Source organism: Natator depressus, chromosome 1 (genome assembly GCF_965152275.1).
Source record: "Natator depressus isolate rNatDep1 chromosome 1, rNatDep2.hap1, whole genome shotgun sequence".
Lineage (NCBI taxonomy): Eukaryota > Metazoa > Chordata > Testudines > Cheloniidae > Natator > Natator depressus.
The window spans coordinates 287,823,523-287,840,515 of NC_134234.1; the positions used below are offsets into that span (position 1 = coordinate 287,823,523).

The 16,993-nt window shown below is 38.8% G+C and overlaps 1 long non-coding RNA gene across 1 annotated transcript in view; it reads left to right on the forward strand.

Annotated features, from left to right (window-relative positions):
* Positions 1-16,993, forward strand: part of LOC141980679 (uncharacterized) — a 38,866-nt gene that overhangs the window by 7,266 nt on the left and 14,607 nt on the right. The window contains exon 3 of the long non-coding RNA XR_012637589.1: positions 10,959-11,053. This is a non-coding gene — a long non-coding RNA (uncharacterized LOC141980679). The remainder of the gene's footprint in view (positions 1-10,958; positions 11,054-16,993) is intronic.

Below are 16,993 nucleotides of genomic sequence, written 5' to 3' on the forward strand. Positions count from 1 at the left end.
CTGAGGCCCACCTGTGCAGCTTCTTGAGGAAAATTATTAATTTTAATTATCACATACATATAAACTATAATACAGTAAATAAACAATGTACATGTTTCCTTTTCATTTTAATGTAAACAATTGGAAAGATAGAAAGCCCTAGCAATATGCACTCAAAGAAATGCTTCAAGATCTTTGAAATCAAATAATTTCAGTAAAATTACACTTTAAAAAAAATGTTGAGAGCAAAATGTGGCATTCAGCTAGGGAAAACACAATTTTGTTTAAAAGTGAACTATAAGCAATAGTAATGTAACAAAATTGCTAAAAAAGTGTTATTACTTGAGTTAAAAAATAGTTTTCCAACTTTGAAAACTATATTATGTATTCAATTTTTTAGTGTAAAACCTGAATTTCTGGGCTGTGTAAGTAAAGACCCAACCCTATTATCTACTAATTAGAAAAGAATCAAATATTGTAAATAAAATATAAAATAACTTGCAGACCAGGAGTCTTCTTAATGGCATGGATATGCCTGCTTCTCCTTGCACAATTTTTCCAGCTGGGGACATATGTTAGTGAGGCTCAACCTGATTTCATCTTCAATTTTCAGCTCAATTCAGAAGGAACATAATTTCTCTCATTCTTCCATATCTGTGTTGGCTGTGCAGTATTAACAGGCGTAAAAAGCATGATTTTGTCATGAGAGTCTGCAGATATGACTCTGAATACACAACAGGAGCAGACCTGTTGAGTAAGGCCTTGTCTACACATGGAATTATTCCAGAATAGTTTTGGAAAAAGGGAATAGCTATTCTGCTTTACAGTCACACTCTACCTTATTCCAGAATAATTTTCCTGTGTAGACAAGCCCTATACTGATCCTGTTATTTGTATTATGGCTAAGGCTATGGTTTAGTCACGGGTATTTTTAGTAAAAGTCATGGACAGATGGCAGGCAATAAACAAAAATTCACGGCCCATGACCAGTACTATAAATACCCCTGACTAAATCTTAGGTGCTCTGGTGGACTCCCAGGTGCTTCGGGGAAGGGGACCCTCTGGGGCACCGCTGCTGCTGCTCTGGAGGGAGGCTCCAGGGGGGTCGCCTGGGGCCCTGCTGCAGCTCCAGGGGGTGCGTCCCAAGGCCCCGCTGTAGCTCCAGGCCAGTGCCTGGAGCTGCCCAAGCAGCAGCCAGTGCTTCTGGCCCCAGGGCCATCCCAGCTGCTCGGCCGACCTTGGGGTCAGCCACATTGGCTGCTGCAGAAGTCACAGAGGTCCCAAAAAGTCACTGAATTCATGACTTCCATAACCTCTGTGAAAGACGTGCAGCGTTAATTACATCCCTAACCAAGACTGGCATAGTAAAAGACAGTCCTTGCCCCAAGGAGTTTACAGTATAAATAGAGAAGTTGGACAAAGGGAGGATTATTATCCTGATAGGTGGTTAACTAAGGCCCAGAGAGAATAAGTTACTTGATCAGAGTTACACACAGAATTTGTGACAGAGTTGGGACCTGAATTCAGATTTGCTTAGGCCTTAACCACAGGACAAGCCTTCCTTTCTCTTTTGACAGTGGCCTTGTCTAAATGTAGAAATGGCACCTGTTTGACTTAAATCCGTCTTTAACCAATTTAGTTGACCTGGTGCAAATCCCTGTGTGGACATTCAGTTTAGAAGTGGCTTATTTTGGTTTAGTCTAAGCCTGTTCCCAATCAAATTAACCTAAACCAAAATAAGCCTGGTTTAAACCTAAAATAATAGTGTCCTCCCAACCTCTCGCACTTAACTAAATCAGTTTAAAATCATACCTTAAGGTAAAGTGGTGGGACTTTCTTGTGTAGACAAGTCCATGGTCACATTTCAGAGTAGAAACATGTTAAATTGCTTTATAATATACATTTTCCCAGAGAATACATATTATTAAATTACAGGATGTTTTGTGGTGAACAGTGAGAGGAATCACAGTGTTGCTTCATGGTCCTAGCTGCCAGCTAAAATATCCAAGAGACATCTTTTGATTCAGAAAGTTCCCTCGGGGACCCATTACACATGCGTACTCCAAAGGATGTCTCAGTCCCTTTTATTAAATTAAAGATATTAAGGTAGCGGATTACATTAATTCCAGGTGTCTATTCCTCCTATTCTATCCTAATGGATATATGCCTAGTCCTAATCTGCATTTAAGGACTCAGTCCTCTTGCCAATGAAGAAAATGGCAAATCTGTTGTTTTTAGTGGCAGCAGAACTGGGCCCCTAAGGCTGGAGAATCCCAAGTTTACTTTCTCCTTTTACTAATATTCCTGTGTGCATTATGAATATACATACAGAAATTGTTGGATATAGTACTTATCATATTTAAGTCACACTTCTATACAAATATGCGATATAGTAAATGGTTTCTACAGGTAACATCTTCTGTAGGAATTTGTGGAGAGTTTCCACTATAGGAGAAGGTAGAGTCAGGCTGGAGGAGATTTTGCATTGCAGCAAGCTATAAGTGGATGCCTATACATAAAGACAAAACTGGAAGTGTGCAATAAAAACTAGGAATTAAGAGAGAGGCATATATTAACACTAAATCCTTCTCATTGCTGTTCATAAAAATCCGTGCTGTTGTACTTGTCTGTCTAGGTACTTATATGGTCCTGATCACTGTAGTATGTGAGCACCGCCACAATTGTTAATGGATTTTATGCTCACTGCCCCCCTTTGTGAGGTAGACAAATGTATTCCCATTGTCACGGTCCTGGGCTAGCTCTCTGTGGGTACCAATACAGGTGATAGGCCCTGCCCCTTTACCTCTCTCAGGGTGAAACCTTGCGATACTCCCAGTCTCACACTGGGTACCAGGGCTACAGCAACCTGTGTACCAACTGTGACTGCTCAGGGCTTGTCTCTGGCTTTGTCTACATGAATAATTAGGTTTTTCCTTTCAGTATCTTTCTCCTACAAAAGGAAACACACCTCTACCCCGATATAATGCGGTCCTCAGGAGCCAAAAAATCTTACCGCGTTATAGGTGAAACCGCGTTATATCGAACTTGCTTTGGCCTCGAGCATTTCCGTTATTAATAGTCACTTCCCACCCTCACTGACCTCTCAGAACCCCCAACCCATCCAACCCCCCCACTCCTTGTCCCCTGACTACCCCCTCCAGAGACCCCCCGCCCTAACCACCCCTCCCAAGACGCCACTCCCTATCTAAGCCCCCCTGCTCCTTGTCCCCGACCACCAGAGACCACCAGAGACCCCCTAATCACCCCCAGTACCCTCCCCACCCAACCCCCCTGCTCCCTGTCCCCCGACTGCCCCGACCCTCCTCCCTATCCACACCCCCGCCCCGACAGGCCCCTCGGGACTCCCACGCCCCATCCAATGCCCCCAGAACCTCCGAACCATCCAACCCTCCATGCTCCCTGACCGCCCCCTGAGACCCTCTGCCCCTTATCCAACCACTCAGCCCCGGACCAGCACCCTTAACACGCCGCTCAGAGCAGCGTGTTGGAGCCAGACACGCTGATGCGCTGATCCGCCGGAGCGCACAGCCCTGCCCCCCAGCGCACTGCTTTACCGTGTTATATCCTAATTCATGTTATATCAGGTCACATTATATCGGGGTAGAGGTGCATATGGCTCTGTGTCATTGGTTTTTCTGTCTGTCTTCTAAATTCTCTATGACCTACCTCCATTTGGACCCTGCTGATACACATTAACAGTTCATTAATGTGTTTTAATCTAATCCTCTTTGAAACAGGACTAGATCAAAGTGCATTAACAAACTGTTAATATGCATCAGTAGGGTCCACACAGACACAGTAAGGATAGGTTTCAGAGTAGCAGCCGTGTTAGTCTGTATCCGCAAAAAGAACAGCAGTACTTGTGGCACTTGTTAGTCTCTAAGGTGCCACAAGTTCTCCTGTTCTTTTTACAGACACAGTAGGGTCTAGTGAGGGGTAGAATCACACCCCAGCTTGCCACAAACTATGTTTGTGGAGACAAGCCCTCTGTGAAATCCTGCTAAGTTCTTTGTCTTCTCCTCTGCCCCTTGAACCTGTCCAAACTGCTTTGGTCAGCATACCAGGGGGTTGGAGATAGTGTCAAATAGCCCAATTACAAATACTTAAAGTATAATGCAGAAAACCTGCTGCTTTGAAGTCTGTTGTCTTCTGTCCTGTGTAGATGCCTACCTTCTGCTTGAATTAACCCTTTGTAATACTCTAGTAAACAACACAACAACAATCAGATTGACATATATTAATAACATGTTACAGAAAACCCCACATCCTTCACATCCATTTTACAGAAGAAGATGAGTCAGAGTACTTAAGGGGCTTGCCCAGATCATAAGAAGTCTGTGGCTGAACTGGGAATTGAACCAAGGTCTCAATTCCTAGTCCAATGCTCCACCCACTAGACCATCCTTACTTCCCTTACATTATAGGTATTACCATATTGATTAGGTATTTGAACCAAATCTATCACCGTGGTACCTGAAGTATCCCTGATGACTGAAAAAAGTGATATTAGCATAGACTATTTAGGTAATATGCTATATTGTCTATACATTAACTATATGTGCTAGAGACTTTCCTTGATGTTTATTTACACTGAAAATCCTGTATTGGGCATCCCTGCCAGTACATTAAAAGTTCAGTAAAACACTAGATTGCATGTATAGAGGACCCACAGTGATTTTGTGTCTCAGGTAAGCCTTTATCACTGTCTCAGTATCCACTGTTAGTGTTCTTGTTTAGAAAGTCAAAGTACTCATTTGGTGTATCAGAGAAATCTCCTCAGTTAACATTTTTCTCCTCTAGATTTCTGGTTTCAATGGGCAGTGGATCCTGCTACATTCTCGCTACACTCAGCACTATCCTCCTAAATATATATTTCTGACTGTCAACTATATAAAGGAAAAATGGCTACCAAGTATATCTGGAGATTCCAGAATCTTATACATATATCACACTGCAAGTAATAGCACTCTTTGGGGCAGTGACGGTCACTTATTATATGTCTGAACAATGCATAGTTCATGGGAACCCAACCTAAACAAGACCTCTAGTAGAACTGATCAGCGATGGAAATTGTCCTGTAGAAAATTCCAATATTGTGACAATTGATTTTTTGTCCTAAATTGGGATGAAATATTGAAATATTGAAACTTTTGACAAAATAAAGTGTTCTGAAACTTTTTGATCCAGAAATGTCAGAATGTTTAGTTTTGACATTTTTTTATCAAAATTAAAAGTTTTGAAATTCCAGACTTGAAACATTTCAGTTCAATTTTCTTGATGGAACATTCTGCCAAAATCAATCTGTCATTGAAAAGAATAAAACGTATACTCTTAATTCTACCCTGTATTAAATTGCAACATATTGCCAATCAACTTTCTATTTAATTATACATATATATATAAAATTTAACTTACTAGAGCTGGTCAAATAGCAGAAAAAGTATTTGCTGAATATATTTAATGAGTATTAGCTGAGCAATATATATGAGGAATAGTATTTGGTCAGCTATAATGCTATTTAAATCCACAGATGTCTTAACTGAATAAAATTATTCCACAAATAACAGTAAAATTGCTTAAATAATGCATTTTACAAGTACTATTCAATCAACCTTGCTTATTACATACAGTACCTTGCATAAATTTTCTAGTATTTCCCTTTGCTCCACGTCTCTTTCCTATAGTAGCCGATCATGGTGCATCTTTTCCTGAGTTGTCTTTTGTTTCTTTCTTCCTCCTCTCTCTCATATTTTATTCCCTTTCCCACCTTAGATTTTCTCTTTACCTCCTTTATAATTTGTATCTCCTTGCTTCTCCTGTTTTCCCTACACTCTCTCCTTCCAAGATCACTCAACTTCTCTCTCTTTAATTTACCCCATCCATCTTTCCCTCTCTCTGTCCCACTTACCCCCATCCACGGACCCACATGTAGGACTTGGAAGTGTTACCAGACTCCCAATCATGAGTGGACAAAACCAGTAGCCACATACTGCTATAAAAAGATGGGAAAGGTATTCCTTTGTTCAGGGACAACTATAAACCACTCAGCTTTCTGGCTGCTGAAGGTGGGGGCGGGGGAAGTATTTTTGCTACTGTACTATTCCCCAGACTTCAGTTGTGAGCCCTCCTGCCCAGAGAATAGCTCCGTTGCCTGCCTCTGCTGTGGTTACAGTTTTCCCAATCCTCAGTGGAATGAAAGTGACCTGACGCGTGTTAGTTTTACTGTCACCCACAGAGATTTGGAAGACAGCAGTGAAAATTGAGAAGAGTGTGCTCAGTTTTTACTCTGCTGCAGTTTATCGTACCCCTGAGCAGGACAGCAGCACTGGCATGGTGTTTGCTCACCTAGGAAATCAGCACTGCATCTGTTTACACTCAGTTCACATTTGGAAGGTTTCCTTCACAGTCAGATTGGTTAGGGACTAATTTTCTTTTAAAATGAAAGCTTCGATTCTGCAGAGGGAGATGCACTCACTCAGCACAGTTTCCAACCTATAGCAGGTGAGCGGATTTTTCAGGCCCTATTCTTTCATGCTGCCTGCTTATGCCTGAATCAGCCTCTCTTATATGCACCTCCTGCACAACCATGTAATTGCCACTCAGGCAGGCCTAACAAATTGTAACATCAACTATGCAGATTATAAACTCTTTAGGGTAGGGGGCTTGGATTCTGAGCTTCTTGGGATAATGGGGTCTTATCTTCCTGTTTGTAAAGTATCACACACACCTTTGTTGCTATATAAAGAATAATACACTTCCTATCGAAACATTTCTTTTTCTACATTTCACTCAGAAACTCTTCACCATATGTATATTTTTGCTGAGTTGCACATGCTGCTATGTCTACAGTCAGTGACCCGACTCAGCGTAAATCTTCTTGTTCAGATAACAAGGCAACACAGAAACAGAAAAAAACCATACGTCACAGAAAATCTGGAAGACATCCCAAAAAAACCCACTAGACACCATAGAGCCATATGCTTCCCTTAATCATAGATAGCTGCAAAAAGGGAAAACTCTCAAAAAAATCACTGTACAAATTAGCTCTGACAATTAATACACATCAGGCCAACCAGTCGTGACAGAAATGTTTGTTGTAACTGGCAGTCAGTGTGAATAGAATTACCCTATGAAAACCATTTTTTTAAAAAATAAAAACTGTGTCAAATATAGTGAGGAAGCACAGTATCGCTGAACTTATAGCTGTATCTGCAGTTCTTATGCTTTTTATATATATGACAAGTGCTCTTAAAAACACTGTGCCGGTGTTGTACAAATTCACAAAATGAATGATCTTTGTCCTGAAGAATCATAGAATTGTAGGACTGGAAGGGTTCTCAAGATGTTTTGTAGCCCTGTCCCCTGCACTCATGGCAGCACTAAGTATTCTCTTACAAACTAAATAGAGAAAGGAAAAGACTGAAGGAAAGTGGTACAACATACAGAGAAAGTCAGCAGTAAAGCCAGCTGGTTATTATGAGCCAATGGGGTTCAGCACTTTCCAAAAATCAGGTTCCTTTAATGTGTCTCAAGTTGGGCACCCAAAAATTGAGTCACTCAAAATTATTATGTCTGAAAATGAAAGTTAATACATTTAATAGATATAAGCAAAATGGTTTGAAAATATCACTGGAGACCAAGAGGTATTTTGCACCTAGAAAAAATATATCAACCACAGTCTGATATGTTTGTATGTAGAGCTGGGAAAAAAAATTTGGTTTGCTGACAGTTCTGCGAGGAAAAAAAATTGGTTTGGGTGAAAGCAAATTTGAAAATTAAGAAAAATTTCAACAAAAAGAACGAGGAGTACTTGTGGCATCTTAGAGACTAACAAATTTATTTGAGCATAAGCTTTTGTGGGCTAAAACCCACTTCATCGGATGCATGCAGTGGAAAATACAATAGGAAGATATATATATATACACACACACACACAGAGAACATGAAAAAATGGGTGTTGCCATACCAACTATAACGAGAGCAATCAGTTAAGGTGAGCTATTATCAGCAGGAGAAAAAAAACTTTTGTGGCTATAATCAGGATGGCCCATTTCCAACAGTTGACTAGAAGGTGTGAGTAACAGTAGGGGGAAAAATAAGCATGGGGAAATAGTTTTACTTTGTATAATGACCCATCCACTCTCAGTCTTTATTCATGCCTAATTTAATGGTGTCCAGTTTGCAGATTAATTCCAATTCAGCAGTCTCTCGTTGGAGTCTGTTTTTGAAGTGTTTTTGTTGTAGTATTGCGACTTTTAGGTCTGTAATTGAGTGACCAGGGAGATTGAAGTGTTCTCCGACTGGTTTTTGAATGTTATCATTCTTGATGTCTGATGTGTCCATTTATTCTTTTACGTAGAGACTGTCCGATTTGGCCAATATACATGGCAGAGGGACATTGCTGGCACATGATGGCCTGCATTCACCTGCACATCTACCATTGTGATATATGCCATCGTGTGCCAGCAATACCCCTCTGCCATGTACATTGGCCAACGTACAGTATTTTGCATTTGTCAACATTTAAATTTCATCTGTCATTTTGTTGCCCAGTCACCCACAGTTTTGCGATATTCCTTTGTGACATTTTGCAGTCTGCTTTGGACTTAACTATCTTGAGTGATTTTGTATATTCTGCAGACTTTGCCACCACACTGTTTTAGCCCTTTCTTCTAGATCATTTATGAATATATTGAACAGATCTGGTCCCAGTACAGATCCTTGGGGGGGACTTTTCTATTTACCTCTCTCCACTGTGAAAACTGATCATTGATTCTTACCCTTTGTTTCCTATCTTTTGACCAGTTACTGATTCATGACAGGACCTTCTCTTTTATCCCATGACGGCTTATTCTACTTAAGAGTCTTTGATAAGGGACCTTGTCAAAGGCTTTCTGAAAGTCCAAGTACACTGTATCACCCTTGTCCATGTTTTGTTGACACCTTCAAAGAATTCTAATAGATTGGTGACGTATGATTTCCCTTTACAAAAGCCATGTTGTCTCTTCCCCAACAAATCATGTTCATCTATGTGTCTGATAATTCTGTTTTTTAATATAGTTTCAAACAATTTGCCTGCTACTGAAGTTAGGCTTACTGGCCTGTAATTGCCAGAATTGGCTCTGTAGTCCCTTTTAAAAATTGGTACAACATTAGCTACCTTTCAGACATAGAGGCTGATTTAGGTGATGGTTTACATACCACAGTAAGGAGTTCTGCAATTTCATATCTGAATTCCTTCAGAACTCTTGGGTGAATACCATCTGGTCCTGTGACTTACTCCTGTTTAATTTTATCAGTTTGTTCCAAACCCTCCTCTTATTGATACCTTAAACTGAGACAGTTCCTTAGATTTGTAACCTAAAAAGAATGGCTCAGGTGTGGGAATCTCCCCCACATCCTCTGCAGTGAAGACTGATTCAAATTCATTTAACGTCTTTGCAACGGTCTTGTCCTGAGTGCTCCTTTAGCACCTTGATCATCCAGTGGCTCCACTGACTAGTTAATAGGCTTCCTGATTCTGATGTACTAAAAAAAAATATTGCTGTTAGTTTGTGTCTTTCTCTAGTTGCTTTTCAAAGTTGTCTTAGCCTGCCTTATAATACTTTACATTTGACTTGCCAGAGTTTATGCTCCTTTCCATTTTCCTCCCTCGGATTTTACTTCCAATTTTAAAAGGATGCTTCTAATCACCTCTTTTACTCTGCTGTTTAGCCATGGTGGCAGTTTTTTGGTCCTCTTTTTTTACATTTGGGGTATACATTTAGTTTGATCCTCTAGTACGGTGGCTTTTAAATAGTCTTCATGCAGTTTGCAGGCATTTCACCCTTGTGGCTGTTCCTTTTAATTTCCATTTAATAGCTTCATTTTTGTGTAGTTCCCCTTTTTGAAGTTAAATGCTACTGTGGCTGGTTTCTTTGGTGTCCCCCCACCCCCCACAAGGATGTTACATTTAATTACATTATGGTCATGACTACTGAGCATTTCAGCTCTTGGACCAGATCCTGTGCTATCAAGAATTACCTCTCCTCTCTTGTAGGTTCTAGGATGATCTGCTCCATGAAGCAGTTATTTATGGTGTCTAGAAATTTTATCTCTGCATCTCTTCCTGAGGTGATGCATACCTAATCACCAACAAGTATCACCATCCTCATTTGCTATCCTCTTTATTTTTCAAGCATGGAATTTCTATCCACAGAGATGCTATAGTAGAGGGCTGCAGTCTCTACTTGGTAAATGTTCCTAGTATATTACATGGATAAAGTGGGCTAAAGAAGTTGTATAGCAAAAATAGTAAAAGGAAATCAAAATATTGCATTAAAATGTTTATTTTGACAAATATAATTTATTTTTAGTATTAAATTCACAATGTTTTTGTGTCATTTACTCTGTTAATTTAACTAATTCTTTTTAATTCAGAGCACGTTAGTAATCTGCTCTTAGATCTTAGCTCAAAAGTGGGATATATGATTATTTTTCTGAAAGAATTGTTGAGCTTATGCTTGCCGCTTAATTACTTTGCCCTGCTACCCTAAGTGACTTCCATCTGAGGATCTCAAAGCACTTTACAAACTTCACAGCATGCTTGTGAAGTAGGTATTATCCCTGTTTTATGGAGGATTGTTAGAGACTAATGGGCTGATTTCAGAGATGCTGTGCATCCAACCACTGCAGCCGAAGTCAATGAAAACTGTGGGTGATGGATACCTCTGAAAAACCAGACCTTAAGTGATTTGCTGTTGATCACAAAGAAAGCTGTGGCAGACATAGGAAAAGAATCTGTCTTCTGACTCCCAGTCTGTTTTGTTAGTATGAAGTAAAATTAGCAAAGTTCTACTGTATTTTACAGCTGCTTTTTTCTTTTCTATTCTGTCCCTTATAATAACTATCAAGATGACAAGTGCCTCCTTAGCTGTAACTAATAAAAATCTAAACTAAATATTTGTTTTGTATTGTAGATTATTCTGAAAAGCAACTGTAAGTTCCTCTCTTCAGTACTAACTGGTAGTGTCTCTTGTGATCAAGTATTCATGGATAGCTTGTTCCAGCAAATGTAAGTCCACATTTAGATCTGAGTTCTGAAGCTGGAAGTGAAATATACTGTGAGCACAAGTTTGTAAACTTAGTGTTTGACTAACTGCTAAATCATTAAGTATATTTAATATATCCTTGGATTTGCCTTTGTAATAAATGGGTTCTTGTTAGATAATTGATTCCTGAGACATCAGGTTGTTAAGCCCAATTTGGTTTATTCAGATTGTCCTGACCAAAGAAAATGTCAGCACAGCAGAGAAAGGCAATTACTTACCAACCTCTGGGGCTACCTGGCTATGTATTTGCACTGGGCCAAATTTACAGGTCTTTATGCCCCCTTCCCTCCTTGTTTATTTTATATTAAATTTGCAGCTAACTCTGTCAGGTATTATTGTTTGCAGCGTTGTTGTAGCTGTGCTGGTCCCAGAATATGAATCAGACAAGGACGCTGAGGTTATATCTTTTATTGGACCATTTATTTTATTGTTGTTGGAAGAGAAAAGCTTTTGAGCTTCAGAGAGCTCTTCTTCAGGACCTGCTCGAAAGCTTTTCTCTTTCACCAACAGAAGCTGATCCAATAAAAGATTGGATCCACCTTGTCTCTCTAAATTTTTATTGTCCACTTACTATCAAATGTCTACCTTGCTGTTAGTTGACTAAATAGTTACATACAATACATTCCAAATTTCCAGAGTACAAAAGGTCACATGAGTTTTGGCCAACAGAGACAGTTTTTCTTAATTAACTATTTTCCTTTTTGCAGTTACACTTTATGCTTTTGATTACAATTTTATAACAATTTGTTACTAAGATATATATGCTTGTAGTCAGCTCTGTTTAAGCAGTTGCAACAATAAGTTTGCAAAGCCGATTACTTTTAGATTAAAGCTGTCAAGTAAAAAAATTAATCGCAATTAATTGCGTGATTAATTGCACTGTTAAATAATAGAATACCATTTATTTAAATATTTTTGGATGTTTTCTGCATTTTCAAATATGGTTATTTCAATTACAATACAGAATAGAAAGTGTACTGTGCTCACTTTTGTTTTTGAGTACAAGTGTTTGCACTGTAAAAAACCAAAAATAGTATTTTTCAGTTCACCTAATACGAGTACGTAGTGCAAGCTCTTTATCATGAAAGTTGAACTTACAAATGTAGAATTATGTTGAAAAAAACTGCATTCAGAAATAAAACAATGTAAAATTTCAGAGTCTGCAAGTCCACTCAGTTCTACTTCTTGTTCAGCCATTCGCTCAGACAGACAAGTTTGTTTATGTTTGCAGGAGATAACGCTGCCCGCTTCTTGTTTACGATGTCACCTGAAAGTGAGAACAGGTGTTCTCATGGCACTGTTGTAGCCGGCATCGCAAGATATTTACACGCTAGATGCACTTAAGATTCATGTGTCCCTTCATGCTTCAACCACCATTCCAGGGGACATGCATCCATACTGATGACAGGTTCTGCTTGATAACAATCCAAAGCAGTGCGGACCGACACACGTTCACTTTCATCGTCTGAGTCAGATGCCACCAGCAGAAGTTGATTTTCTTTTTTTGGTGGTTCGGGTTCTGTAGTTTCCGCATAGGAGTGTTGCTCTTTTAAGACTTCTGAAATCTCTCAGATTTTGGAAGGCACTTCAGATTCTTAAATTTTGGGTCGAATGCTGTAGCTATTTTTAGAAATCTCACATTGGTACCTTCTTCGCGTTTTGTCAAATCTGCAGTGAAACTGTTCTTAAAATGAACGTGTTGGGTCATCATCCGAGACTGCTTTACAATGAAATATATGGCAGAATGCTAGTAAAACAGAGCAGGGGACATACGATTCTCCCTCAAGGAGTTCATTCACAAATTTCATTAACACGTTATTTGTTTTAACGAGCGTCATCAGCAGGGAAGCATGTTTTCTGGAATGGTGGCCAAAGCATGAAGGGGCATATGAATGTTTAGCATATCTGGCCCGTAAATACCTTGCATTGCCCCAGCTACAAAAGTGCCATGCAAATGCCTGTTCTCACTTTCTGGTGACATTGTAAATAAGAATGTAAATGTAAACAAACTTGTTTGTCTGAGTGACTGGCTGAACAAGAAGTAGGACTGAGTGGACTTGTAGGCGCTGACATTTTACATTGTTTTGGTTTTGAGTGCAGTTATGTAACAAAAAAATCTACATTTGTAAGTTGCACTTTCACAACAAAGATTGCACTACAGTACTTGTATGAGGTGAATTGAAAAATATTTTTTTATCATTTTTACAGTGCAAATATTTGTAACAAAAAATACTTTGATTTCAATTACAACACAGAATGCAATATATGTATATGAAAATGTAGGAAAACATCCAAAATATTTAATAAATTTCAATTGGTATTCTATTGTTGAACAGTGCGATTAAAACTGCGATTAATTTTTTTAATTGTGATTAATTTTTGAGTTAATCGCACGAATTAACTGCAATTAATCAACAGCCCTACTTTAGATATATTTTTCCCCTCTATAAGCAATGTAAAATGTTTTTGCTGACATTTATTAGCAGCTTTTTAGCCTAACTTCACAAAGCTTCATAGGAGTCTTGATTAACACATAGAGCTTTAGGACTGTGTGTTAACACCCTCCTCCTCACTGTAATAACACCTTGTCACTGTAATAGTTTATTATGACAACACCTTTACCTCATGAATCTTTGGTGTGATTTGAAATGTTCGTTTAGTAGCTCCAGTTAATACAAATAATAGTGCAAAAGCAAAAAAAAACTGCCTTAAGGTAAGTGACAAAACAGAATTAATACAGTATAATAATATTAACACAAGAAAATTGTATCTTTAACTGCATGGGAATTATCGATACTTCAGGATTACCATTTTGAATTAGACTTTCAATTGTTCCTTGGACTGGGTCATACTCTTACTGATTAAACAACATGAGTATTCTTTAATTCTAAATTTTAAGATGTTATAAGATAAAAAGGATTTATGTGGACCTTGAATTGGGGAACATATTGGTCAAGATTTGTTTCTTTTGAAGTACTATCAATTGTGGTTTCTTTTTTCCAAATTGAGACAGTAGTAATAACTGTGCTCGATGGTAGTTTTTCCTAGAGTTGTAAAACGGAAGTTGTTAATAACTGGACATGTCAGAAAGCCATATTGGTAGTTTTTGTGGTTAGGTACCACACAGTCGTGTTCCCTTCATATTACAGGTTATCCTCACAGCTAGATTATGCTATTTGGTGAGCCAGGCAAGACACAGTAGTGGCTAACTCACTGATCTTGTTGGACTCTTCATCTAGTCAAGCATATCCACAGACTGGAATCATGATGCCAATCACATCACACTTACCTATATACAAATGTTCCTTAACAGAGCAACAGGCTGTTGGAGGGACTCTTCAAATCCTGGATTCATCACAATATACAAAATATTCCAGTATATGCAGGAGTTCCTTATTAACATTTCCTTCCAGGTAACCTATTGAGTGGACAGCTGCCAACCTAACAAATACTTATCTGGAAGGATTAAACATGGGCAAATACAAAATAGAATAAATATATAGCAGACTGGCCATGGAAATACAATTAATTTTACATCATCGTCATTAAGATGTGGGGTTATTGATCCCAAATTACTCAAAAAACTGGTATTTTGGATATTAGAAATAGCAATTGAGTTATTTTAGAACAGCATTTCTCAAATACAACCACCAGTGGAGTTTTCTGTGGCTATGACAGCCTCCAAAGAATGGGTGGAGATTGGGGGGGGGAGGGGACAATGCAGCAGCCCCTCCCTGCAGCACCCAGCTGTTGCTCCTGAATAGCTGTTACCAATGGCAGTGAAATGTGCCGCCTTGGTGTTTGCGCTAGCGTTGCCAGCAGGGATCGGCGCCCTGCACCATGCAGTCTCCTCAGGGGCTCTGGCAGTGCCTCTGGAGACACAAGGCCAGCGTGTATTGCACCTAAGGTTGCTAGTCAGAGGAGGTGGCTGCAGCATTCGGTCACCAGGGTCCTCTCCAAACTAAATAATTGACTTAGACATCAGTACATTGTTAGGATTTAAATCCTATAATTTAGATCAATTATAAATTTTAGGATAAAACTTTGTTTTAAACCCGCTTAACAATAGCATAATTAAAGAGAAGAAAGAAAATAAGGAAGAATAAACCAGTGGTTAGCTATTAAAGAAATATCAGAAAGGAAGGAGTTTGTAAAGGCATTAAAATTAGCAAGGTAAATAGCAAAGCATTTGAACATACAAGATCTATGACAAGTTATTTTAGCTGTTTTTGGAAGAGGTCGCCTGTCTGCATTTAGCATGATTCATGGAAGCTTCCCGCTTTGTCACACTGAAGCTATCTTTTGGTAACTGGTTGCGCCTTTCTTTGCCTTCCTAACTTCCTATTTTTATTTATTTTTTTTTTTTAGTATGCTGTACTCTTATTGATCTTATCTTTTGCTTTTTGTAAATTGTGAGAGAAGAAGCTAGTTCTGTTTCTAACACTCAATTTGGCACTTGCACTTTTTAGGTTTTTTTTAAACCTTTGTTCTCTGTCCGAGTTACATAGAGGACAAGCACAACCTTAGGGCGTTTCCTACATTTTGCAGGTGGTGCAAATATAATACTCCCTGACTATAAGCATATATATTTAAGCATTTGCAAAAATAGATTACCACCTTTATATATATTTTCACTCTAAGTAATTTAAAATCTGTTTTTAACATAAGATCCTTCTTAGCCTAACTTCACAAAGTTTTATGTGAGTCTTAATAAACAAACCTTTAGCATAACTTAGAGCTATACATTACCACCTTGAAAGCAAAAATACTGAAATTTTGTTTCTAATCATTCTTTTAAAGTACTAACATGGCAACTTGACAACATGGAAAGTGCTCCTGGAAAAACACACTTAAAAAGTTGCTAATAAGTCATAGAATCATAGAAATGTAGGGCTGGAAGGGATCTTGAGAAGTCATCAACCTCCCTTGGTAACCTATTCCAGAGCTTAACTACCCTTATAGTTAGAAAGTTTTTTGTAGTATCTTTTCCTAATATCTCTTAAATCTCACTTGCTGCAGAGCAAGCCCCTCTGCATACAAAACACAGCCTATGTTACCTGGAAACCCCTTCTACTTGGCCACAGCCTGTTTGCCAGAAAAAATGAATGTTTCCAAAGTTAGCTCTTAAAATTAACAAAACTACTATACATAAATGCTAATACTTCAAAAAGTCCAAGGGACTGGACCGATCCTGATCTGTGACTAATGGACTGCTCAGCATAGCAGAAGGAAATACACAGGTACCCATAAGCTTCCAATTTGGGAACATGTACGGCAGTCCAGCTATTCATGGCCCAAAACAGATGAGATCAAATAATTTTTGTCTATGTCCCACCCTAAGAAAACATTTTGAAGCCACTGTTGCATATTTTTCAATAGCCACTACACTGGTGATATTCACAGAAATGTTTTTCAAGGCAAAGGGAAAAAAAGATTCCAAAAAACTCCAGGTGTGCCAAACAAGGACTGGCACGAAGTAAATCCAAGGACTGGGTGGGAGAAAAGTGACAGAGTTGGGAATCTAGGTCTCCTGAATGCAAGCCCACTTCTCACACTACTAGAATCATGATATGGGGCTTTTTCAGTTATCAGAGGCAACATATAGGAATGTTGCTGAAAATAAGCAACATCTTTAGAAACATTGCAAAAAGTAAGCAATATTTTCCATCAGAGGTTGAAATTTACCAGCAGCAATGGAGGCAGTAAGTGAAGGCTACAGATTTAGGTTTTTCTCGTAAGCTTCAGAGTAACAGCCGTGTTAGTCTGTATTCGCAAAAAGAAAAGGAGTACTTGTGGCACCTTAGAGACTAACCAATTTATTTGACCATAAGCTTTCGTGAGCTACAGCTCACTTCATCGGATGCATACTGTGGAAAGTGTAGAAGATATTATATACACACAAA